Raw genomic sequence first — 26,784 nt, 5'->3', positions numbered from 1 at the left:
AGGGAAGTGTAAGAGACTCCTGAGCTGGAAAGAAAATGATCACTTGCTAAGTTGTCACTTGCTGTGTTTTCTGTGCTCACTGATCTCTTTGTTCTTTTCTCTAAATGTAATTTCTCCAAATTACCTAGTAACTACCTTGCACAGGAGTAGGAGGGAGTTTGTGTAATCCCATGTGCATTTTGTTTTCAAATTTACAAAGATGCAGGTCTTCATTATGACAGCATTTCTTGTTGTTGTTGTTTAATTTAAATTTTATTTTTCTGTGCAGGTTCTAGGGCTTGATCACAGGGCCTGAGCCTTATCCCTGAGATTTTTTTTGCTCAAGGCTAGTGCACTACCACTTAAGCAACAGCTCCACATCTGGCTTTTTGTTGATAATGGGAGATAAGTCTCACAGACTTTTCTGCCCTCGCTGGCTTTGAACTGAACTCTTCAGATCTCAGCCCCTTGAGTAGTTAGGATTAAAGACATGAGCACCAGCGCCCAGCTCACTTTTCAATTTAATGTCACTCAGTGGGACAGAATGAGGTAGAAAGGCTTCTGAATGCCAACATGTTTCATACTTCTTTTTTCATCCCCTGAGGTCTCAAATAAAAGTTTGAAAGATATAGCCAGGCACCAGTGACTCACACTTGTAATCCTACCTACTCAGGAAGCTGAGATCTGAGGATCACAGAAAAAAGCCAGACTGGGAAGGCAAATCCAAGAGTGTCTTATTTCATAATTAATCAGCAAAAAGACAGAAGGTATGAATCAAGTAGCACATGGCCTGCCTTGAGCAGAATGAACCAAATAAGAGCTCAAAGTCTTGAGTTCAAGCCCCAGTACCTGTGTACACGCACACATGTGCACACACACACTCACACATATACACACACGAGTTTGGAGGACAGTCGAAACAATGTTGAATATCTTCATTAACCCTCTAAAGGGAAATGAAATTACTATTAATGCTAAAGCAGCATTTAATATTGACCAGATAAATGGTTTGGATTTTGTTACTATGTCAGTCCTTTCAACTTTTGTTAAAACACTGGGCAATAGCATAAATATTTAGTCTTTCATCCATCCTCTAATGAGCTAGTTGTGTTATTATAACTGCAAGTGTTGGCAACATAAATGGCCTGACGTGATTTTCTTTCAATGAAAATTCTTCCCATACAGGAGGTCTTGCTCACAAAAGAACTGTGTGATATGTATGATTAATATTTTATTTGAGGAAATTATCATTGAGAACTCAAAAAGTGACATTCTGCCAGGCACTGGTGGCTCACGCCTGAAATCCTTACTGCTCATGAGGTTCCAATCTGAAGATCAAGGTTTGAAACCAGCCTATGCAGACACACCTGAGTGACACTTATTTCCAGTTATCTAGTACAAAGCTGGAATTGAAGGGGTGTCTCCAATAGTAGAGCACCACCCTAGAGTAAAAGAACTAAGGGACAGTGCCCAGGGCTTGAGTTCAAGTACTGTCACTAAAAGAATAATTCAGTTCCATTATATATATTAAGCGGGCTTAGCATAATGAGAATTGCAGTAATACCTGTGATTTAACATTTTCTGCCAGCCACATGTTGGTGCTAAGTGCCCCCTCCTGCCCCCCAAAACCCTGTTTTGTGTGACTGTGGCATTACTGATCACATTTCCTTTCCTTCTGTTTCATTCGTACATCACTATTCCCTTGCTTGTTAGGGGTTCTAAGTGATTCCAGGAGCCCAGACCTCACAAGCCTTTGGATCTCTCAGCTTAAGAGAGCAGAGTGGAGCTAGTGAGCAAATAATCTAGAGATGATCAGATGCACTAATTATGCCAGGGGGTGCTCAGAACCCTTGTGGTCCTGACAGGTATTTGACTTCAAGGAGTTTTTATATTTGGTAAAGACAGGGTGTGTGCTTGTTGATCTTTAGAGGCAAGTGTGTGTGTGTGTGTGTGTGTGTGTGTGTGTGTGTGTGTGTGTGTGTGTGCCAGTCCTAGGGCTTGAGCTTAGGGCCTGAGTGTTATCTCTATTCTTTTTTGCTTAAGGCTGGCACTCTACCATTTGAGCCGCAGTTCCACTTCTGTCTTTTTGGGGGGTATATCGGTGATAAGAGTCTCACAGACTTTACTGTCCAGGATAGCTTAGAACCTGGGTCCTCAGGTCTCAGCCTCCTGAGTTGCTATGATTATATGTGTGAGCCAGTATCCAGTATCCAGCTAGAATTAATTTTTTCTGTGGCCATCACATTCTGGTGTGCTTCCTCCTCCTCCTCCTCCTCCTTCTCCTCCTCTTCCCCCTCTTCTTCATCCACTTCCTTCTTTTTCTTAAACTCAGGGACTGGACACTGTCCCTTAGCTTTTGCACGAAAGGCCCGTGCTACAGCACTTGAACCGTAGCTCCAATTTGTCCCCTTCGTGCTTCATTGGAGATGAGAGTCTCATGGACTTTCCTGGCAGGGCAGACTTCAAACTGTGATCCTCAGATCTTCGCCTCCTGACTTGCTAGGATGACAGGAGTAAGCCACCCCTGGCACCTGGCTTGAATCGATCTTTTTTTATAGAACAGTAGACTGTGTCTAAGCACAACACTATGTGTGTCATCTTAATTGATCAGGAAGGACAATTGGTTTGGCCAGTGGTGAAACATAATACAATCTGGTAGAACATGGGTATCCATTGTAAATCCACATGTACAGGCGGCTCTTGGTAAGAATATTTCCAGCAATATTCAAAATGCTGTCCAAGGCCTGGATGGTTTTCTGTGTCATTGCTGCTCCTGGTTCGGTGCTGGTTTGAACCATAAATTCTACTTAGCAGCCCACTCTGGCTTCAAGCTCTTTTCTCGCCATGGAAAACGAGTTGCTCTTGTAAGTCCAGACCTCACATTAGGGAGAAGGAGGGCTCCCTCTGGCAGTCCCAATAAACAGGAAAAAAGATTTCTATTCCCAAGACCTAGAAGAAAATATAAGAAATCTCATTGGTCCAATATTGGAAATCTCATTATCCAACAATTGGAGGATCTGGTTTGCCAGGTTACTTAAGAACATTCGAGGGAGCTAGAACAGGAGTCATTTCCAGCCAAAATAATGACCAAGTATGAGGGGAAGGAGTAAACAATTCCTAAGAGAGAATTAGGGTCCTATTTGGCAAGAGAAATTAGAAAAACACATATATCAGAAGATGAACTATCCTTGTCATCGATTTCTGGTTATTTGATCATAATTTATGAATTATTAAAGCTTCCTTTACCTGTCTGAACACCTCCTTATTCCAAAAAGAATGAGGAGGACAAAGAGGATGAGGAGAAGAAGAAAAAGATACAAGCACTCTGGTAGCTCACTTCTGTAATCATTGCTACTCAGGAGGCTAAGATCTGATGATCCCAGCTTAAAACCAGCCTAGGCAGTCTGAGTCCCACATCCTGAGATGGCGTCACAGTGACACATGTTACAATTCCAGATCTTTCCACTTTTCTTTCAGCTGAAGAAAGACAAATCCCTGGAGGCCAAAGAAACGACTGTAAAGATTCACAGACCCTCCCGCAAGCCAGTCACCAAGATCACTGTGTAAGGCCCTGACTTTTGCTTTTATGAAATCTTCTTTTCTTGCTTGTGAGAACAAAGAAGTTGTCCTTTCTGGCAAAGTACTAAGGCTGATCTGATAGGCAACCTAACCCCACAATCCATCTTTCTTCCTCAAGCTTGCTCAGGCTTTTAAAGTCTGTTTCCTATAGCAATACAGTTGTGGCAATGCACTGTTCTTAGCCATCTGGGGTAAATTCTATCCACAATCTCATCATCACCATTCCCCTCTGAAAAAGTTAACATATTTAGGTTATTTGGTTCCTTGAAAGTAGAATATGGAGGCAAGGGGTGGTGGCTCATACTTGTAATCCTAGCTATTCAGGAGGCTGATATCTGATCTGAGGATCATGGTTCAAAACCAGCCCAGGTAGGAATGTCCATGGTACTCTTATCCCCAGTGAATCACCCAAAAAGCCAAAAGTGGCATTGTGGCTCCAAGTGGTAGAGCACTAGCATTGCCACATGACCAAAAAAAGAAAGAGAGAGAAAGAGGTAGAGACAGAGAGGAGAGACAAAGACAGAAACAGTGGCAGAAACAGAGATAGAGAGATAAAGAGACACAGAGATAAAGACAGAGAGAGAGAGAGAGAGAGACAGAAAGACATGGTCATGGAGCAATCTCTAATTAAGAGCATCCCCCCATAACCTACTTCTTCTATCTTCTAAAGATTTCCCCACCTCCCCATCATATCCTGAGCTGATGAGGCCTGTGAGATCCAATCCTAACAATAATGAGAAAATCTCTTGTATTTAACAGTTCCTTATTCATCTGTGACTTTAATCAACACCAATTCCTCCAACACAGCCCTTTACTAATGCAATCAGTTTGTGTGGCTTCTACAGTCTAACTTGTAGCCTATTTCACTTCCAATAATAATACTAATAATAATACTAATAATAGTGACAATAATAGTTCTCTGTATTATTATTATGTTCTTAGAAATTTGAGAGAAATTCAAAGTATTATTATTTTATTTTTCTTTTGTTTGTCCTGGGGCTTGAACTCTGGGCCTGGGCACTGTCTCTGCTCAGGGTGGATGCTCTACCACTTGAATCATAGTGCTGATTCCTTTTTATTTTTTAAGATTCTAAGGAAAACCATTAGATAAGTTGTCATACAGAAAACCTAAGTTAGGTTTTGGAGACTCACACCTATAATCCTAGTGACTTAGGAAGCTGAGATCTGAGGATGTCAGTTTGAAGCCAGCCAGGGAAGGAGTGTCTATAAGACTTCTCTCTAATTAACCAGCAAAAAGCTGGAAGTGGAGCTGTGGCTCACATGGTAGAGTGCTAGCCATGAACACAAAAGATAAGGCTCTGAGTTCAAGCCCCAGGACAGACAGACAGACAGACAGACACACACCCACACACACACACACACACACATCATATACAGAACCAGACCTGTTAGAAGATACTACATTAGTCTCTGTTAGAAGATACTACATTAGTCTCTCTGGAATTTAGTGTGCCTACAATGATTCTAGCTTTACTGAGGAAGTGGAAGAAACGTCCAGAAGGAACTGGAGACATGGGGAGTGCTTCCTCAGCCCTCTTTTGCCCATACTGCCTTCTGCTCTCCCATTTCCTACCCTCTTCCAGTCATCCTGCTCCTGGTGTTCGCGGTGTGCTGGACCCACTTTCACATTGACAGGCTGTTATTCAGCTTTGTGGAGGAGTGGACTGAGTCTCTAGTGTTGGCCTTCAGTCACCCAGGTGTTGTCAGGTAAGTGGGCCACGTGAGCTCTTTCTTCATTCTGAATACACATCTCCCTATCACAACACCTCACCCAGATCTGTTCCCCTGGGGCGAAGGAATTTGAGGTCCTATTTCACTCCAAGACTAAAGAGAGGTATGTTATTTGGCCAAAAGAAATCAGCCAGATCGCTATTCAGTAGGCCGTTTTCTGCAAAAAGTCACCCACTGACGTGAGAGAACCACAGCAGAAATATGGTAAAGGCATCATGACTCCTTTGGTTTCTCTTCCAATAGCTGCATGGTGTTAATTTAGCACATAGAATGTCCCCAAAAACTCATATTCTGTTGTGAAGGGAACTCAGGGCTGAATGTGGCCTGTATTTATTCTATTTGGATGATGCTTTTTGTCAAAGGGCCATGGAATACGGAAGAAACCAGGAGTAGGGACATTGTTAAGTCAAGGGACATGGATTTGTACCCCATTAATATTCTTTTTCTTTTTTCCTGTGCTGAGCCTTGGACTCTGAGCCTGGGCACTGTCCCTAAGCTCCTTTTTCTCAAGGCTAAAGCTCTACTACTTGAGCCACAGCACCACTTACAGCTTTTTCTGTGACTAATTGGAGATAAGTATCTTATGGACTTTCCTGCTGGCCTTGAACTGTGATCCTCACTCAGATCTCAGCCTCCTGAGTAGCTAGGATGACAGGTATGAGTCAAAGGAAAAACTGACTTCCTCCATGTCCAAAATGCCTCAGCCACATCTGGCAGTCAAGTCTGCACTAGATAGCCATGGCCTGATGGCAAATAGCCAATCAGACAAGATAGGTGCTGGTAGCTCACTCCTGGATTCCTAGCTACTCAGGAGGCTAAGCTCTGAGGATCATGGTCTGAAGATTACAAAGTGCATGAAGCTCTTAGCTCCAGTTAACCAAGCAAGTATGACTCACGTTGTAGAGTGAAAATGCTAAGCAAGAGTTGAGATGCCTTGAGTTCAAGTCCCAGTATGGACACACACACACACACACACACACACACAAAAAAAAAAAAAAAAAAACAAATGAAATAATAAGCATGGAAGAGATGGAAAGTTGTCACTACCATGACATTCTAGCATCACCACAATAAAGAGACGGTTCCATTAATAATAAATGTAACAGAATACTATCATTAAATATTTTACAATCATAGAAACAATTCCAGAGAAATGACTTCAGATAAACATTGATCAAAAGACAATAACACACAAATGCCCAGTGAGAACCATGAACCTCCACACCTGCCTTTATACTCAGCCAACATGTGCATAGATCACATGTAAATAATGTCAGTGTGGACCCATTTCTTTTACAGAGCCAAAGCTCAAAACTGTTTCCAGGGATTATCCTATGGTTCACAGGACAAAACTAGAATATTTTCATAAATATATCAGGAATGATGCTGGGGACACTTTGACTAGTCGATTACCTCTCCAGATGTAGCAAGGGGTCACCTTAATTTAGGTTTGGGGGTGAGATAAATGAAGAGAGGGAGTGTGGGCAAACACAGTCATAATGTTCACTGTGCTTAAGTTCAAATGGAACCAGGGAAGTCGAGGGGATGGGGGGGGGTTGTTGGGAGAAATGGGGGAATGATGAAGGAGGTGATGGCAATTGAGATGCCTTGTACACAAAATAACACATTGACTTGAAAACCCTTTGTTCAACTACTTCAACATAATTGTATCATGGTGAGAGAAAAGATGCCAACTATGGCTTCAAAAATGGCATTTTCTTATGAAGACACCACTCTTCCTTCCCCTGCCCCACATGGCAAACTAGATGAACTCTAATCCTCTTAAACCATCAGAGTAATATTCTACACACTTGGTGGCTCACATCTGTAGGCCTAGTGACTCAGGAGGCCAAGATCTGAGGATCAATGGTTCAAAGCCATCCCTGGAAGACCCTTATCTCCAACGAGCCACTGAAAAGAGCTGAAAGTGGGGCTGGGGCTCAAGTGGTAGAGTGCTATCTTTGAGTGGAAAAGAAAAGGCTAAGGGACAGTGCCCAGGCCCTGAGTTCAAGACCCAGGACTGGCACCAAAAGACCAAAGCAAAACTAATTAGAATTTTCATTAGCAGGCTCTTTACCTGGCCATGTTATCAATAGAAAGTACTGCATCCTTTTCTTGTATCTATGGCCTCTGCACATCACACCTGCAGTACTCTCCGCTCCCTTTCTCAATGATCTCCAGCCCATTAGTATATGTAGCCAGATGTCATGTCCACGCACAAAGTCTTTTGTGACATCACAGTCCTTGTAAACATGAGGACAGAGTCATCATGGGAACTGCCATGGAGTGTCTCTTATTGAGACCTGTTTTGCTTTTAACCAAAACTTTTCTATTTCATTGTAGTGTTAGTTATTGAGTTTAGCCCTAGCTTAATGGCTTGATGATCCTGAACCACAGTCAAAGTTCAGTTGCTCGCTGGCCACTGGTGGCTAACGCCTGTAATCCTAGCTACTCAGAAGGCTGAAATCTGAGGATGATAGTTCAAAGCCCAGCCCATACAGGAACATCCATCTCCAATAAACTACTCAGAAAAAGCCAGGAGTGGTGCTGTGGCTCAAATGGTAGAGCACTAGCCTTAAGCACAAAGAGGCTCAGGGGCAGTTCCAGGCCCTGAGTTCAGGCCCAGGCTTGGCAAAAAGAAAGGAAAGAAAGAAAGAAAAAGTAGGAAGGAAAGAAAGAAGGGAGAGATGGGAGGATAGGAGGGAGGGAGGGAAGGAAGGAGGGAGGGAGAGAGAAAAGGAAGGAGGCAGAGAGAAAGGAAGAAAGGAAGGAAGGAAGCAAAGAAGGAAGGAAGGAAAAAGGTATGGTGATAACAGGAGGGTGTGTAACAAATGGGGCTTTGACAGGACACCAGGCATTTGATGGGTAAAGTAAATAATAAAATGCAATTAGTCAAATAAAGTGGAAGCATTATCAAGGTGGAAAAGGTCAGCAAGGGCAAAGAGTTCAGGGAATCTTTTGGGGGGGTGAAATTTGTAATCGACAGAGAAGGGATTATAAATTTATTTAAATAAACATATGTAGGCATTCAAATAAAATTCCAATCATAAGGAGAATGTAAAAAAATAACACTTCTTTCCTTTGATACTTAAACATGTATTGCTCAAGCTTCAAGAACATTTTTTTTTTAATTTAAACAAGCAGAGATCAAAGGAAGTTACAGAACCTCTCATCTCAGATCCCAGGCCAACCTACTTTTATTTTATTTTATTTTTTCCCCAAGACTCTTTAATCTTCCTGTGTTTGATCCCAGAGTGCACAGGTGTTAGATCTGTGCAGAGCATTTTGTAGCCTCCATTTAGAGTCTTGGAGACAGGGCTCTTTTTGAAAAGCATCCATGGCAGGAAGTCCAGGCCTGCATGTGATACACAGGCCTCTACACTATGTCTGCTGCCCCATTTCTCAGCAGCGGGTCTGATTGATTCTTTGTGTGTCAGGTTTGTTCTTCTACCTCAGCTCAGCTGTCAACCCCCTCATCTATAACCTCCTGTCTCATAGCTTCCTAGCAGCATTTTGGAATGTCATCTCCTGCAAACTGGGGTGCATCTGGAATCATCCCCCATTGCCACCTGCCCACAGGGACATCATACTGACAGTGCCACCTTGTGGTGCTGACCAAAAAGGTAGTGCACCGCTTCCCCTGTCAATCACCCATTTGCCACTACTTGCCCCCGGAGCCCTCTGTACTGATGCTGATCTGCCCCATGAAGGAAAGTTCCAGAGGTACCACCTTGAAGAGGCCTAATTGATTCTTGGAGGTGAAAAATATCTCCAGGGCTCAACACTAGAGAAAGGGGCAGCCTGGAATCTTCACCTCCTTGTGTGATGTTAGGTAGATGCAATGTTCTTAGAACTCATGTGTGTATTTCTAATTATTATTATTGTTATGATTAACATTATTATTTTGGTGCTTGTCCTAGGGCTTTGAACTCGGGGCCTAGAGGCCATCTCTTAGCTTTTTTGGTCAAGGCTAGTGCTGTACACTTGAGCCACAGCTCCACTTCTAGCATTTTGCTGTTTCATTGGCACTAAAGTTTCTCATGAGCTTTCCTGCTTTGGCTGTCTTTGAACCACAATCCTCAGAGCCCAGGCTCCTGAGTAGCTAGGATTACAAGCATGAGCCACCAATGCCCAGCTAGTTGTTACTGATGTTATTTTAAACAACTATGGAGAGTCAAATTCAGATCTGGGTCTAAAATGCAGAAACTCTTGAGTTTCTGTTAAGCTATCTTTCCACTACTCTAACACTTCAGGCCCCATCACAAGTTTGCAAAGGCCACCTCACTGGCTGGCAAAGCAGTATACTTGAATATGGAGCAATTTCCACTCCTAGGAATGGGTTGTGTTGAGGTGTCCATACCTTGGGGCTATTACAAGCAGAAAACACAGCGAGCCACAGGAGGAAGGGGCTGGGGGGCTGCTCTAGGCCTTATGATTTTAAAATGACCCAATCCATATCTCCTATCTCTTCCATCAACTGCTATTCGAATGTAATAAGGGAAGTCATTCACGAGATGCAGAGAAGCCACATTCTGAGAGGTCCAATTGCGATTCTTATTAGATAGCTAGCAGTCTCCTGTACCAAAGACCCTGCATCCTAGGAAGTTGCTGGTACAGAGCTTTGAAAGGAAAACACTACATGTTTGCAGTGAGGGCCCAAACCCAACAAAAGCCAACCCTCTAAGGGAACAATCAGATGTGAGCAAAGCCAACCATAACAAGGAATTATTAGCAGGGAATATTGTCTGTAGAAAAACTATCCTCGGGCTAAACAGCATGATGCATCCTCATTTTAACAAACAGGCCATCTCACCTCTTGGCTTTTCAGAGCTCAGTGAAAAGCCCCTGTCGCACATCAAGGCGCAGGAATGGTGGTGATGATACTTCTTAGAACCAGGATCCTTATTGCACTAACATGGCTAAACTGGAAATTCATCTTAGTGCTCTGAATTCTTTCTTCTCCAGCCTCCAGTTAAGTCAGTCATTTCTCACCAGGGACAGGATCTGAGTCAAGATCACACACGTGCGTGCATGTGTGTGCGCACACACACACTTACACACACACAAGCACACACACTGTATAGGTCACTTCCTGAATTGCATTCCAACTTGAATTTCTAAATGGCGTCTCTCATACAGAGGGACAGAAATGTGGTCATCTGTCTTGGAACAATGGGAAGTGTCAGCTACTGGCTTCAAACCCAAGACTTTGATGGGCTTTCCCTCATCACTTATATAATGTCCTTTACACATGAAATATTAGTAAAATTTTTTCCAGACTTAGCTTCTATGAAATAATCACAAGTAATCTGTGCTCTGTTTAAACTGAACTACTTGTTCATTTCTTCCTTTTCTTTCTTCCTCCCTCCCTCCCTCCCTCCCTCCCTCCCTCCCTCCCTCCCTTCCTTCCTTCCTTCCTTCCTTCCTTCCTTCCTTCCTTCCTTCCTTCCTTCCTTCCTCCCTCCCTCTTTCCAATACTCCCTCCCTCCCTTCCTCCTTCCTCCCTTGGTCCCTCTCTGTCTTCATCTCTCTTCTTTATTTCTTTGCTTCGATCTTCATTTTCTTTCATTTTAGATAGGGGCTTGCCTGTAAACCCGATGGAAGATGAACCCCAAAGACTTCTTTCTGCTTCAGCCTCCCAAGTGTTGGGATTACTAGCATACACCACCACACCCAGCTGATGGCTGGCTTTTCATGTGAAAATATGACCCATGGCCTTTACCATCTTCACATCTTGGCACCCACATATCTTCTAATTTCTATGTGTTTATATAGTTATATATAACTAAATATATATATATATAAACTATACATATATATGTACTTTGATGTTCAAATTAATATGGGATTGTCCCCACTTGGCTTACTCAAACCACTGCCATATCTCACTTCTCCATTTGTGCATCTCTCTTATGTTCTTTTTTTACATTGCTTTCTGTCTGTGGCTTCGATTCTTGCTTTTCCAGAATGTACATTGTCCAAGGAATGAAGTGTTTTGTGTTTACTTTTATTGTCCATGACTGGAAATCTGCAAATGTATCTGCCTTGATGGGAATGTTCAATAAATAAATGGAGAGTGACCTGGATTTTGATTCTGTTGCACTGAGCCAAATAATAGCTCCAAAGGGAATCATACTAAGAGCTAAAGAGAGTAGTATTATTATTCTATTAGGGGTTTCTAACCTTCAGCTGCTCTTCTAAGTTGGCTAAGTTATGCCTGTTGTGTCTGAGGTTCCAGAATGGCATTTACCAGGGCTGAAACATGTGGAGTCTGGCATTGGTCTCGGATTATTCCCTGCTGAATTGAATGAGCCATCCCATTCATAAATTCCAGTCTGTGGTTCCAACATAATCATCTATGAACATATTGTGTTTTTCATAGTCACGGTATTCCATGGCTAATGACCACCCACTTTTCATGAACCAGAAATCTCCTGTGATAAGGTGGTTGATGTGGATGAGCCCAGGTCTGTGATTTGTTTGCAGAGGAAGCTAAAAAGCCTCAACAGTGCACAAGAGAACTATCATGAATGAGTTTCCATCGTGAATTTTGCTGTGGTTTTGGAAGCACCCTGAATGGAGAATTTGCCAGTTTCATTATTAGTGGCAGGAATAAAGTAACCACCAATGTCAGCAGGTGCAGGGAAAAAGGTGTCGCTAAAATTTGGGTTTGTTTCAGTCACTTTTCTTGGTGTATTAAAAATGTATGTCAGGCTGGGTACAGTGGCTTATGCCTGTAATCACAGCTATTAGAGAGGTAATCCCAAAGATCATAGCTCTTTGCCAGCCTGGGCTGAAATATTAAATAGAATCTCATCACAAATGAGTCAGATGCGGTGGCTTAATGCCTGTGATCCCAGCTACACTGGAGGCTGAACAAAATAGAATGGGGATCTGAGGCCAGTCCGGGCAAAAACATGAGCCCCTGTCTGAAAAAGAACAAAAACAAGAAAGAGACAGGGTTGTGGCTCAAGTGGTAGAGTGCTTGCATCCCAAATGATAAGTCCTAGGTTCAGCCCCAGTATTGAAAAAAAAAAAAAAAAGAAAGAATCAGAAAGTTACAATTCATTCATTGATGACTCCTCCTCCTCCTTCCCTTGCTCCCCCTCCTTCCTCTTACTCCTCCCTCTTATTTCTCTTTCTTCTCCTCTGTCATTCTCTGCCTCCTTCCTCCTCCTTCTTCTTCTTTCATCTTCCTCCTCCTCCTCCTTCCTTTATGTGCTGGTGCTGGGGCTTGAACTCAGGGCCAGGGTCCTCTCCCTGATCTTCTTTGGCTCAAGGCTAATGCTCTACCACTTGAACCACAACTCCATTTCTAGTTTTATAGTTTTAGTAGTTGATTGGAGATAAGAACCTTTCCTGCTGGTTCTGGCGTTGAACTGCCTCAAATCTCAACCTCCTGAGTACCTAAGATGACAGCTGTGAGCCTAGCAGAGCTTGATCTAAAGGTTCTTTCTTAATGGTTGAGGTTTAATCAAATAAAGGCATGTCACGGTAAGGAAAGAGTCATGAAACAAGGATGTATAGCTAGGAGCTATTTGGTGGTGGTGCATTTGCTCATGGTCTCAGATTGGTTTGCAAAAAGCTTACTATTAAATTATTCAGGAACTTGGCAAGCTTGTTGAAGGATAGCTTGCAATCAGTCTCACTAGAAATATTTATACCATGGAAATTAACAAACACTCTAAATCAGGGCTTTGTAGACCCTCAAGTCAGTTTATCAACATGACATTAGCTAGTCATAAGTTGGCATCTTGCCATCTTTCTATAATGCATGTGCTTTGTTTTGAGAATCAATTCTCAGTAGCACTATCATAATTAGAGATCACTTGAAGTTGGGGACAATGCATGGAAACTATTAAATAGTTGACGAGCCCTCTTTTTGACCTAGAGTGATCAGATAAAATAGTCTGAAGCATACTAATTATGTCCTGAAAGCCTCATCAACATTTTATAACAAATGTAGAGTGGAAGAATGATTCTTGGATGCTATTCATTAATATCAGGACAGGAAACTGGCAGATCTACTTATCTTCTCTATATAGCTGTTTTTACATATCTTAAAGGAGCCTGGCTTAAAAAAACTGATGCTCACTTTCTTCATCTTTGTCTGGTTGGCTGGAGATGTCTTTATTTTTTAATATATTCAAATGCGTTATTATAACATTGTGGAGAAGTTTAAGATAACAGAACCTAGCTGGGCATTGATGACTCACTTCTACAATCCCAGCTACACAGGAAGCTGAGACCTGAGGCTCTAGGTTTGAGGTCAGCCCATGTAAAAATGAGAGACTCCATCTCCAGTTAATCAGCAAAAAGCAAAGATAGAGGTGTGACTCAAATGGGAGAGCTCCAGCTGAGCAAATGCAAAGCCCTGAGTTCAAATCCTGGTACAGCCAAATAAGGGAAGATGATCAACAATATGCCAAGCAAGCATCAAGTCATCCAGTCTTCCCCCTTTTAGATCACTTTATGGTATGCAGACTTGCTCTTTTTAATTTATAATTAAATTGTTATTATAATGAATTAGTTGTGCAAAGGCATGTTAATTCAATATATTGTATGAGTGCGATGCATCTGAATCTGTGTCACCCCTCCATCACCCCCCATCTCTCCCACCCTACCCCTCCCCCCAAGTGACGTGGCTCCATTTTCACATATGTAACATGATCATGCCTATATTTCCCCATACTCTACTCTAGAAACTCACACATAGGTGACATACTTTGAAAACAGATTTTCTAAATAATGTGAAACCTTGGGTACTTTAACCTTCAGATAGGGTAGCAATCATTGTTTGTGCCTATATCATATCGCTGACATGGAAATTAGTTCATTGTAGCGCGCTCGTGTGTGTGTGTGTGTGTGTGTGTGTGTGTGTGTGTGTGTCCTGGAGTTTGAATGATAGACCAAATCAGTAAAATAAATGAGAAAGAACTATTTGGAAAAATAAAGCATTTCGTGTTTTTTCAAGAATAAGAATTAACTGCAGGCTAAAAAGCCATGCCATGAATAGATAAGAATGACTTGTAAGTCAATATTTTTATATCTACCATCTCCACAGGGCTCAGATAAATCCTTAGCTCGATATTTTCTCAACAGACAGACTGTCTTAGGGTAATTCCATTTCTTTTTTCCTTCCTTCCTTTGTTAAATGAAGATGATCTAACATCCAGCCTGATGTTCTATCAATCCTTTAATAATTGAGCTGAATGTCTCAGCTTAGCAAGAGAGAGATGGAGGGAAGGAGGGAGAGAGGGAGGGGAGAGAGACAGAGACAAAGTCAGAGAGACAGAGATGGAGATAGAGAGGAAGAGAAACGGAAGAGGAGGGGGAGGAGGAGGAGGAGGAGAAGGAGGAGGAGGAGGAGGAGGAGGAGGAAGAGGAGGAGGAGGAGGAGGAGGAGGAGGAGGAGGAGGAGGAGGAAGGAGGAGGAGGAGGAGGAGGAGGAGGAGAAGGAGAAGGAGAAGGAGAAGGAGAAGGAGAAGGAGAAGAAGAAGGAGAAGAAGAAGAAGAAGAAGAAGAAGAAGAAGAAGAAGAAGAAGAAGAAGAAGAAGAAGAAGAAGAAGTCCAGGAGATCCAGCATGGAGGAATGGTTCTGGGACTTTTTCCACTGTTGGAGTCTTCCCTCCTAGGACCGAGGCAGAGTTTTTCCTACACAATGGCCACCTGGGCGCCAATCTGAAAGCATCCTTCATGTACAGATCCGGGGTCAGACGGACACTCTAGGCCCCGATGCCTGCGTTCAAATCCTGGCTGGGACACTGGTGCCCTTGGGCAGGTTCCCACATCTCTCTGAGGCCCAGATTCGATGTCTGTAAAATGAAGAACATGGACACTATAATGCACTAGATGTGAGTTTTAAACAAGTTAACCTATTACTCTAAGGTTAGAGTCTCACTTATAAATTTCCTGAATAAGTTGTAAACAGAAACACTATTAATCATGAAGATACATCTTTAATACTTTTTTGGGGGGAGGGGGTGGGGTTGGTCATGGATGGGTCTTGAACTTAGGGCCTGGGCACTGTCTCTGAGATCTTTCACTCAAGTCTAGTGCTCCACAACCTTGAACCATAGCTTCCCTCTTGGTTTCCTGGTAGGTAACGGGAGATATGAATCTCCTGGTCTTTCCTGCCTTGGCTGGCTTTGAACCATGAACCTCATGTCTCAGCTAGGATTACAGGAGTGAGCCACTAGCATCCGGTTGTCAGTTACTCTTCTGGGTGGCACCAAATGCAAAATTTCCACATTAGAAGATTTGTCAGTCATTTAAAAGTTATTATTATTTATATCTACTAAATAAGATAGTTGACTACAGTTCTATCATCCGTGTCTCAGGATTTCATTACTAACTGAAGGCAGGAATATGTATTCAAGACAGCCATGTCTCCCCATGATCTGGGTATACTCAGGCCTCCTTGTCCCATCACACCAAAACTTTGGGCCCAGAATCTTTATCATTTCTATACTACTGCATCGATTCTTCTTCCTCAAGTGCTGCTTGTATGACCCAGGAACCTGTCTACCAGGTTCACTGATTTTTTTTGGGGGGGGCAGTCCTCGGCCTTGAACTCAGGGCCTGAGCACTGTCCCTGGCTTCTTTTTGCTCAAGGCTAGCACTCTTCCACTTGAGCCACAGCACCACTTCTGGCCATTTTATATATATGTGGTGCTGAGGAATCGAACCCAAGGCTTCATGTGTATGAGGAGAGCACTCTTGCCAATAGGCCATATTCCCAGCTCTCACTGATTATTATTTTGTGATATACTCTTTACACCACATAGCTGGACTTTGAAGTGAGCCTAGGCAGGAATGTCTGTGAGACTCTTCTCTCCAAGGAGTCACTAAGAAACTGGAAGTAGAGCTGTGGCTGAAGTGATAGAGCACTAGCCTTGAACAACACAAAACAAGACAAAACAAAGTACCCTCAGAGACAGCATCACTGCTGGCTCATTTCTATGATCCTAGCTACTCATGAGTCCGAACTCTAAGGACTGAGGTTCAAACCCAGCCTGAGTAGGAAAGTCTGTGAGACTCTTATCTCCAATGACCCACCAGAAAACAGCAGTGAAATGGATTCTCCATAAGGAGGAGGGGTGGGATCCCTAAAGATGGGTGGTCCACCCCTCTCCATAGTTCCTAAGCCTGGTGGTTTCCTAGTTTGGTAGAGTGGAAACTGTGCTCCCTCTAGGGTGCTCATTCATGGCACATAATACAGGCCACGAGCCTCTGGGGACAACCTAACCTCAAAGGAGGTGAAGTCAGATGACTTGATTGGCCCATGATCCACAGCCTCAGGCTGGGACAAGGAGGGCCCCAGCATCCATGGACTGAAAGCTAACCTGAAGTTAGGTGTGTATCCCTGTAAACTGAAATGATGATTCCATTTGCATCCTCTCAACTCAGATGATCTTTTTTTATTTGCCCTGAAACACAAGATAGAATTAATTTTCATGGACAATTCATCCACAGACATGGTGTAATTTGATCTTGGTGAACCCATCCTGTGTCTAGTGATCTCAGCAGTAAGGACGTCACTGCCTCCATGTAGAGACCCAAGCTACCATGCTCAGGGATGCAGAGAATGCGAGCCCCCGGGACAGGGCAGACCATACACCATTCATGCATGTGGCAGGCCATTCTCGCTCAGAAAAAGTCCAGTGAATATGTCCAGAGTGGTCTGTCACAGGAGCCATGGCTTGAGGCCTCCGGTCTCCTTCCCTTTCTATAGACTTCCAATACCCACTGCTAAAGTTGCTCAGAAACTCAGGCAGACTTGGACACAGCCTAGAGATCTAAGAAACTAACTAGTATCAGAGATAGATGATCCTTAATAATATGCATCGACATTCCATTGGACTATGTAACCAGTGTGGAAACACTGGAAAGACAGAAGAAACACACACGCACACACACACACACAAGCTTGAAAGTGAAAATAAGCTGGGTGCCCATGGTGGCTCACACCTGTCATCCTAACTACTCAGGAAGCTGAGATCTGAAGATCATGGTTGAAACCAGCCAAGGCAGGAAAGCCTGTGAGACTCTTCTTGCCAGTCAAGCAGCAAAAAAGCCATAAGTAAAGCTGTGGCTTAAGTGGTAGAGCACCAGCCTTAAGTGTAGAAGCTAAGTGACAACACCCAAGCCCTGAGGTCAAGCCCCAGCAACAGCACAAAACAAACAAATATGTGTAATGTGATCACTCAGAGCAATAAATAATACCAATCCTTCTACTATCACACACTTCTATACACTTCTATACACTGTAATATATGAAATGTTAGGCAACTTGCTTTTTTTCTGTTCACTGACTGACTGGGATATTTTTCTCATGTGATTAAGCACTTCATTATTTTATGTATTTGAATCATTCTTTTAGACAGAACTATCCTAACACGATGAAACGATTTCCTTTTTGTTGGAAAATGGTTTCATTCCACCATGTCTGCTATTCTGTTTTAAAACAAAACACAAAACACCACAATCTATTTTCTTGAGCTATCATCTTTCTCTGGACTCCTGACGTGAAGTACATATAGGCATTGCAACTTCTGGATGAAAAGAAGCGTCTGTACACATTTTGGAATGGATCACTAAAGTTCTTTGAGGAATTCTCAGAGGCGCATATCTTGGAGACAGCAGAAATAGTTTGGGGGAATCCATGGGAGGCCATGGAATGGAGCTGGGCTAGCAGCAGGGCGGTATTTAATTTACAAATATCATAGGCCTTTGTGACAGCCTGACCCTGTAATATGCGAATTAGTGTCTTCCTTGTCAGAGCTGGAGACTCTTCCATTTTTTTTCTTTTTCTTTTGGGGGTTGGGAGGACTCAATATTGCTAGTTACATTGACAGGGCTGAAAAAAATCAAAGCTCCCTGCATTTCGAGACACTGGTCACTAGGGGGCAGGGGAGAGCCACAGACAGCTTCAGGATGCTTACAACAAGGTTAAAACCATTTTCTTCTCTTTCCTTCTTTTTAAAACTTATATTTAAGTAGTTGCCCAAAGGCTTTGAAATTCCACAAAGCAGTTTATCAATACCATGAACTTCAATCCATGTCACTCTTTGCAACCTTCCCACCACCCCTTCCACCCCACCCCTTACCTCCCTTTACTTAATTTTGTAGGATACGTATTAGATTTTTGTTTTTTGGCCACCTAATAAGGCAGTTTGTGTACACAGTGAATCTTGATCTGTGTCGTCTCCCGAATATTTCCAAACCTCCCCCCACTTCAACTTACCCCTTTTCATTTTCCCCCCCTTCAATTTGTAGTATATGCAATGAATTCTTAACTACACAAAGTTTGCATGGTTTCCTTTGTTTGTGGTAGCATGTGCCTATAAATCTATAAGTAAACACAAGGGGTCGTAAGCAAACAGTTACAAATGAATTACAATATACTCTATGGAAAGCTCAAAAAATATAACTCATTAGAAAGATGAAGTCAAAGCCCAACAAAATAAGTACCAGGAAAGAGTACGTGCAGGAGAAGAGGTGTGGCTAAGGGAAGAGGGGTGGACTAGTGAAGAGAGAAAGTGGGGGTGAATGCATTTCTTATTGAATAGGCTTTGGGTCTCAGAAATCCATCTCAGGGGTGTTAGTTGGGAAGACTAGCTTCATTTTCCTTTTGTCATTCCTGGGGCTTGAACTTGGGGTCTGGGATCTGTCACTGAGCGAGCTCTTTTGCTTAAGGCTAGCCCTCTACCACTTGGAGACACAGTTCCACTTTTCTGGTGGTTCATTGGAGACAAGAGTCTCACGGACTTTCCTTTCTGGGAGGACTGAACTATAATGCTCAGACCTGAGCCTCCTGGGTAGCTAAGATGGCAGGTGTGAGCCACCAGCACCCAGCACCCAGCTTCATCGGGGGCAATGGTATGACCTTGCTCTGTCATGGTATCTATGCATGTCATAGGAGAGACCTTAGCCAAGCCTCCTTAGCCACCTTCCAAGTAGGAATAAGAATGGAGATGATGGTAAGAACTAAACAGGAAGGCCAGTGTTCATGTCAACATCGTCCATCTGTCACCCAAACAACCACTGATAAAGAACTGTGGGAGGGGAGGATCTGGAGTGTAGAGAGAGGAAGGGTAGGCAAATCCAGTCAGAAGATTCAATGTGTGTGCATAACAGTGGAACCAGGTATGTCTTGTTCTTGCTCATACTGCCTCATTCATAATAAGGAATCCAAGGCAGAGAACACTTACTTGGATTGCTAAGTAGGTGCATCAATTATAACCTTGAGTCAGATTTCAGTTTTCAATTGCTGCTCTTTCATGACATTATAATACTCCTTAGACACTACAGAAGCCATTCATTCCAAAACGAATTCTCTGTGTAACTCATCAGTGGATATGTAATAAAAAGAGAATTAATCCTGGGAGGTAAGAAAGTGGTAGCCTCTACCAAAAAGCCAGCTCAGATTCTTAGTGATAGGAAAAAAAAATATTGAAAACACTAGTTTGAGATGAAATATTTTCAAAAGAGCAACATCAGGATATTTTCCCTTCCTCTTCTTTTTTTAAATTTGCTCTTTTATTAATATTCCAGATTCCATTGCATGGTGAAAATAAATGAACAATGTCAGCATTATCACTTCACAGCTGGATATCTCAGGTTTGCAATATTTTTCTCCCATATTTAAAAAAAAGCCCTACAATCCCATAAAATTTAAGGCTATTAAGTTGCAGCTGAATAATTCATGAGGCAATTATGAAACATTTATGTGGAATATGAGGAGCTTCTAAATAAAAGAAGGCACTTGGGGCATCACCCCCTTGGCAAACTTGGGTAGCTCCACCTAGCTCTCCCTTGATGTATAATTTTCTGCTCTCAGAGATGGCGAAAGTCCCTTCCAGTTTGTTTAAAAGACACCTCAGAACTCAGTAAAGCTGGGCAATGCAGTGGCTCACACTTGTAATAGCTGAGGATTCCTAGCTCAGATCCTGAGATCTGGGGATTGTGGTTCAAAGCCCGCCTAGGCAGGAAAGACCTTGAGACTCTTATCTCCAACCAACCACCAGAATACCAGAAGTGGAGCTGTGACTCAGTTGGTAGATCCCCAATCTTGAATGAGAAAGCTCAGAGACAGCACCCAGGCCCTGAGTTCAAAGCCCCAGGACAGGTAATATGTAACTTTCACCTCTGATTAGGAAAATGACATCCAAGAAGAGACTAGTCTCACCTAATCTATGTTAAAGATAGAGTTCAATTCCAATACCTAAAAACAGCATTCTTTCAAGACCTCATGGAGTCACCAGCCATTCATCAGCATGATTGATCTTTCTACCTGTTTTATGGCCAGTTGTGAGGATGGACCGTCCAAGTCAGCACACAGCACAGCGCCCCCTGCTGCAATAGGACACCTACACTGTATAGAAGGAGGATGTCTGGCCCTAGGATTTTCATAGTAATCTCTTTTATAGGCTACAAAGCTTTCTAAGTGAATTATCTAATTTGATCAGGGCGAGGGCATTTATACTTGCCCCATTTCACAGATGAGCCCATGGGACTTCCTGCCCACAACAAAGCTCATTCATCTCATTGGTGTAGCAATGGGGGGATGGAAGATTCCAAGTCCTCTGAGTTTTCTCTTTTCTCTCCTAATGTCTAGACCTATGTGATTCCAGTGACAGGCTACCTGCTCCTGGCTGAGTTGTTAGCTTGCAATCTCAACTCATGGCAATTCTGTTCTCCATGGTTCACACCTGCTGTGCATGTCTTCATGTTTGTACTGTGGAATCCTCTATGGTGTATTTTCTTTTTCTCTTCCGGGGCACTGCAAACCACCCACTGTGAAACTGGAGTTTACTCAAGAACGGTAAATAATTACCTGGTGATATTTTTATCTCCAGGGGTTTTGACTTTCTTATTAATAAAGCAATACCATGTGCCACAAGGCATCATAGAACTTCGACTTCAGCACTCAACTATCTTGCATTTGTGTCTCTGCTGCTTTCTACAGATGTGATCTTTGTTGTCATTTTGTCAGTTGTGGGGCTTGAACTCAGGGCCTGGTTACTGTCTCTGAGCTTTTCTGCTCAAGGCTAACACTCTACCACTTGAGCCACAGCACCACCTCTGGTTTTCTGGTGTTTCATTGGAGATAAGAGTCTCACAGACTTTTCTGCCTGGGCTGCCTTTGAACACTAATCCTCAGATCCCCACCTCCTGAGTAGCTGGGAATACAATCTGATCTTGGGAAAAGTTGTGTCACCCCTTTAAACCTGGTCAGTAACACAGGGCGGTGACAGCACCTAACTCTGGGGGCCATTGTGAAGGTGAAGGAGGGTTGTGTTAGGGCCTGGCACACCATGAATAGGCAAAGAACTCTAACAGGTGCTGTGGGTGCTGCTGATAATCTCCTTGCCACAGCATTTGCCAGATACAATGACCTAAATTTGCTCAAATGATTTAGGGCTCTGACATGAGGGATCCACGGTGGTAAATAAGAGAGCTATTTTAGGTATGTATGTGTACATTTGTATGCTTGTACTTATTTATTTATACCTTGTCTTTAAGGCAACTCATTAAAATGCAAATCATAGAGAATAAATGGTAACATCCAAAAAGACAATGTGAAAAGAAAAGTCTTGGAAGGGAACAGGAAAATATAGAGCTGATGGTAATGTGTAAAATATTTGCAAGGAAATATTTCACTGTATGTGAAGGAGGATTACAAGTCTGGTTTCTGAGGAGCATTGAGGAAAACAAGAACAGTTATCCCCTGGTTTGTAGCACACAGGAGATCAAACCAAGCTGCCTGTAAGAAGGGTGGGGAAGTCAGGTATCTGTGACTCACACCTGTAATCCCAGCTACTCAGGAGGCAGAGATCTGAGGACCAGTGTTTAAAACCCACCAAGAAAGTCCGGGGCACTGTCCCTAAGCTTCTTTTGCTCAAGGCTGGCATACTACCACTTGAGCCACAGCTTCACTTCCGGTCTTTTCAAACCACAATCCTTCCATCCTGAGTAGCTGGGATTACAGGCGTGAGCCACCAGTGTTCTGTTAACTGTTACTTGACTGACATGGTCACACCAAGTACCAGCATGATCTCAGGGGTGGTGGCACAAATGCTCATTTTCTTCCTTTTGAGCTTTTACTTTCATTTCTTAAGAAACCCTGGCTTGTGTTTCATTTGTAAATGCAAAGGATACAAAATTCCTATCTGTACCACTTTCTCTGTTTGATGTTTAGAATCCATGCTTAATTTCCTAAGTCTTGGGGTTTTCCACCTGCAAAGTGATTTGTTTCGATCAGATTATTTCTAAAGCTTCTCCCAACCCCCAAAATTCCTATTCTTAAGGGTGCTAGGTTATTTGGCCAACAGCCTGCAACAGGTTCTCACAAGGGCCAGTCATCTCAATTTGAGTCCCAAAGCTGAGGCCACTGCATGAGTTGTACTCGTGTGTGTGTTTGTGTGTGTGTGTGTTCATGCATATGTGTAATAGTAGTGAAAAGTCTGTACCACAACATATAGGGAAGACATGAAGAATATCTAAAAGGAAGCCATTGTTCCTGAAGGTACTTCTGGTTATGTAGAACAGACATTGCCTATCAATCTTATCATCGATCCTCAACATCACATCTTTCCTTTGTACCAGGCAGGGCTCCAATTCCCCCAGTGGAATCGATATGTTGGGCTTAGCCTAAGATAGCCATCACCTTCTTGGAGATTTTGGAATGTCTTACCATTTTGAAAATCATTCATTCACTTAACAAACACAGACACAGACACATACACACACGTATTATTATCTTTATGTAGTTGAACAAAGGAGCTTCAATTCAACATGTCTCTTTATGAGTATGACACATCTTGGTCAATGTTACCCCCTTGATCAGATCATTCTCCACCCCATCTCTCCCAACTCTACCCATCCCACCAATTCTTGTGCTGGTGGTGAGATTTGAACTCAGAGCCACACACTCTTGCTTAACGTTTTATGCTCAAGGCTGGGACTCTATCACTTAAGCCAGACTCCAACTTCCCACTTCTTCTTCTTTATTTTTTTTTACTGTAATTAACTGGGAAAAGTATCCCTTGGCCCTAGCTGGCTTTGAACTACAATCCTCAGATCACAGCCTACTGAGTAGCTAGGATACTGGACATGAAACTACCAGTGCCCCGACTGAAGAGAGCACTTTAAACAAAACCACCGAGAGCAGGTTTTCAGAAGAGTCTCATATTTAAAATAAATTACCTGTCTTGGTATCTTTATTCATCACGGAAATGATTTATATACCAATTGCATGAGTAATTTATTTCTACTATTTCTCATATTATGGATCAATTAGCTCCTTGTTTATTATTATTATTATACCCTTCCTATGAATGGGAAGGTCCAGGCTATCTCTTCCCACAGGTAGATCTGGGAGAAGTGGGTACCATAGCATTCTATGCCCAGACCTGGGGCACCCATCTCTCATCTCTGAGCCTGCCACTTCTGCTACCTAGTCCATTTGTGTCACTCATTAGACATTTCTGGGACAGGGTTCTGTAGTTTGGTGAATAATTCTCAGATAAAAATGAATATTAACCTGAACTGGCACCTGGGGCTCATGTCTGTAATCCTAGCTTCTCAGGAGGATGCAATCTGAGGATCCCTGTTCAAAGCCAGCCCTGGCAGGAAAGTCCCTGTGAGAATTTTCTCTCCAATTAACTACTCAAAACCCAGAAGTGGAGCTGTGGCTCAAAGTGGTAGAGTACTAGCATTGAGCAAAAGAGCTCAGGGACAGCGGCCCAGGCCCTGATTTTAAGTCCTACAACTACCAAAAACTAACAAACAAAAAATTAACTGAGCCTGAGAGTGTAGGCCTCATATTGGTAGTGATAGGCTTAGAGTAGAGAGAAAGTGCATACTATGTTATTTAGCAAGATTTCTCTCCAAACTATTAACTGACAGTAGCTATCTGCTTACTAAATGAGCCATTCAGATTGTTTTCCTTCCTTCCTTCCTTCCTTCCTTCCTTCCTTCCTTCCTTCCTTCCTTCCTTTCTTCCTTCCTTCCTTCCTTCCTTTCTTCCTTCCTTCCCACATCTCTTTCTCTCTATTTTTGTGCCAGTCCTAGGGTTTGAATAACAGGCCTGGGTGCTGTCCCTGAGCTTTTTTGCTCAAGACTGGCACTCTACCACTTGTTGGAGATAAGATTCTCATAGACTGGACTTTTCCTTGCTCAGGTTGGCTTCAAGCCATGATTCTCAGATCTCAGCCTCCTGTGTACCTATGATCACAGACAGGAGCCACCAGCACCCAGTCCTTTCTTTTTCTCTTTTCTGTGATGATACTATGCCTTGAACTGGGCCTGGGCAGGTATGAAGTACAGATGTAACATTGGACAGATGCCTGAGAGGGCCACAGTTAGTTTGTTGGGTATATTGGGAGAATTCACAGGGAAGATGTTATCTATAGGGAAGGTATATGTATTAAGACACGTGTGTGTGTGTGTGTGTGTGTGTGTGTGTGTGTGTGTGGTTTTGTTGTTGTTGTGCTCGTCCTAGAGCTCAAACTCAAGGTGTCTGAGCATTTTTTTGCTGAAGATTAGCACTCTAGCACTTTGAGCGATAACTCCACTTTTCGTTTTCTGGTGGTTCATGGGAAAAAAAGTGTCTCATAGACTTTCTTGCCCAAGGTGACGTTGAACCATGATCCTCAGATCTCAGGGTCCGAGTAGCTAGGATGACAGGAGTGAGCCACCAGCAACCAGCAATTTAAGTTGGTTCTGAGGTTAATAAAAGGGCAGGTGGCAGAGGGAATTAACACAGAGAATGATCTCAGAAGGGGGAAATGAGGTACTGCATAGGTTGTCTGATCAGATCTGTGGAAATGAACAGCATCCTGCTGCGACTGTAGCTCTGGCTGGCCCTTTTTCTCTTTCTCTGCCTGCAGCCAGACCTTGAAATGTGTTCGCCCCTGGGTTCACAGAAGTACATCCTGCAAAGCCCAGGAAAGTTACAGCCAGTCTTTCACCTTGTGCTAACATTTGAAGAAATAAACTTCTCCCATGAGGCCAATAGTGATGATACTCAAGAGTGCGGATGGCAAATGTGTTCCAACATTTGTAGTGCGGCCCAATAAGTTATCCTGCACCAGGCCCCATGGTGTGGCATGGCACAATCTCTCTCGTTCTCTGGAGGAACAAGAATAGCAATGCAGATCTGCAGAGAACTTCACAGCTAGGTGGGCATCTTATGTGAAACAGATCCTTTACTCACCAGAAGTGGGAAACTGAGGTTGTGACAGCCACCGTGCATGCCACCAACATAGATTCATTGCACCTCAGTGATTAGAATATAACCACTCAAATTCATTTCTCTCCTTGTGATTTTTTCAAATGTATCTCTTGCTTCGTTCACTTTATTGTTCTGCATGTTTTGAGATGATCTTCAACTTCTTTTACAAGGAAGTTACCATATAACAAAGCAGTTGATGAATACAGTATATCTTGATCTGTGTTCCCCCTTTCAACATTCCCACCCATACCTTCCCCAAACGGCTTCCCTCACTCTTCTTCATTTTGTAGGATGAACATTGGATTTTCTCCCCCTCTTCTCCTTTTCATTTATCTACTCATTTCTCCTTAATCCCATCCCTTCTGAGAACCTGCTGTTTATTTCATTGAACTTGGCCTTTCCTAAGGAATTACACAATATTGAGATGATTCTTGACAACTACATTTGTATATGCCTGCACACAACCTAATGTGTTCACATAAGGAGCTTATCGGGTAAATGTGGCTTCCTCCTAGCAGGAAAACACATATAATTTATCTCTCTGGGCCTTGTTATTTTTCCCCCCTGCCTCACCTCATATCTTGTGCATTATCCTTTGACGTTCAAAATGCTTTATTTAGCTTTTTGTTGTTGTTGTTGTTTTGTTTTTGCTCAAGGCCAGTGCTCTTCTCCTTTGAGCCACAGTGTTACTTACAGCTTTTTTTGGTGGTTCGTTGGAGATAAGAGGCTCCTGGGATTTCCTGCCCAGCGTTGGCTTTGAATAGCAATCCTCAGATCTCAGCCTTCTACTGAGTAGCTAGGATGACAGGCCTGAGTCACCAACCCTTGGCCACAGTGGAACTTTATTGGAGCACTAGCCTTGAGAAGAAGAGCTCAGGGACAGTTCCCAGGCCCTGAGTTCAAGCCCCATGACTGACTAAAAAAGAAAAGAATCTGTTCAGCAGAACTGGAACACAGGTTCTGAGGAAATGTAGGTGGCCTAGGGCACTTGGTCTCCAGCAGTGTTGTTACAGGTGACCCTCACTAGAGATGATGGAACCTGAGCAAAGATGTCACCCAAGAATGAGGACCAATCCAGCAGCCCTAGATGGGAAGAAAAGGAGGGATGGAATATGAGAGACAGTGTACTGGTCTCAAATATCAGAGTCCTGAGTGAGTGCTAGTTCCAGTAACCCAAGTAGGATATTCATGACTCCTGCTTGGAAACCCTTCTGCATCCTTTCTTATAACCCCAT

General features: G+C 42.9%; 1 pseudogene; it reads left to right on the top strand.

Annotated features, from left to right (window-relative positions):
- Window positions 1-901: 901 nt before the first annotated feature.
- The window catches only part of LOC125366989, a 98,412-nt pseudogene continuing 72,529 nt past the window's right edge, over window positions 902-26,784 (top strand).

The sequence above is a fragment of the Perognathus longimembris genome, chromosome 18 (assembly GCF_023159225.1).
Source record: "Perognathus longimembris pacificus isolate PPM17 chromosome 18, ASM2315922v1, whole genome shotgun sequence".
NCBI classification, from domain to species: Eukaryota; Metazoa; Chordata; class Mammalia; order Rodentia; family Heteromyidae; genus Perognathus; species Perognathus longimembris.
This window is presented reverse-complemented; position numbering and strand designations above follow the sequence as displayed.